This window comes from Myotis brandtii, unplaced genomic scaffold (assembly GCF_000412655.1).
Source record: "Myotis brandtii unplaced genomic scaffold, ASM41265v1 scaffold97, whole genome shotgun sequence".
Taxonomy (NCBI): domain Eukaryota; kingdom Metazoa; phylum Chordata; class Mammalia; order Chiroptera; family Vespertilionidae; genus Myotis; species Myotis brandtii.
Window position 1 is genome coordinate 1,326,254 of NW_005372020.1, and position 795 is coordinate 1,327,048.

General features: G+C 68.8%; 1 protein-coding gene across 1 annotated transcript in view; it reads right to left on the reverse strand.

Annotated features, from left to right (window-relative positions):
• Positions 1-795, reverse strand: part of GGT5 (gamma-glutamyltransferase 5) — a 15,937-nt gene that overhangs the window by 13,074 nt on the left and 2,068 nt on the right. The gene's annotated exons all lie outside the window — the stretch shown is intronic.

The window sequence follows — 795 nt, forward strand, 5'->3', positions numbered from 1 at the left end:
CCCGACAGCAGGGCTCAGAGAGGAAGCGGACAGTGGGGAGCCCTGGTCCCCAGCCTTGTGGTGTTGGCACTGCCCAGTCACAGCCCCCTCGGCACCCCAGAGACAGAGGACACTGGGGTGTCCGGGGCACAGAGGCGAGGCTGAAGGGGGCCAGAGACAGATAGAGGGGGAACCCAAGGCCATCTCACTCAGGACCCGGGTTCAAGTCTCGCTCAGCCACAGCTTGGCTGGAAGACGGGGTGCGGACAGAGAGGGGTGGGGAGTGGTACCCAGGAGGGTGCTGGGCCCTCGAGGGGCAGGCCGGCTCAAGAGCAGCACATGCTTTTGATTGCAAGGCGCCCGTGCGGTGAGTGCAGATGGGCATGTGCCAGGCCTTGGCACCAGTGCCCACCAGATGGCCCACCCCGGGGCCGCTGCCCAGGAGCTGACTCTGTGGCCTCCAGGCCTCTGTCTCTCTGCGTCCCTGTCCCTCGATGCTCCGGGTCACTCCTGTGCCAGCAGCGCCTCCTCTGCTGGGCCTTCAGGGCACCCGCTGGGGAGGTGGCTGGAGGAGGAGGCACCCCCGGAGGTGCCCCCTGGACCGGGCTGCGGGCTGGACGCCCATCTACTCAGTCCCCACAGTCCCTGCGGTTCTGCCCACCCCCTTCCCGGGTCTCCTTACACCTCGGGGCCAGCAGAGAAACTGAGGCGCAGAGAGAGGCTGGACAAGCCGCATGGCCCGCCAGGCCCCCGGCCCAGAGCCCGGCCAGCCTGCACGCAGGAGGCTCCTGGGCCCGTTTCCGCAGGCCGGTTCCC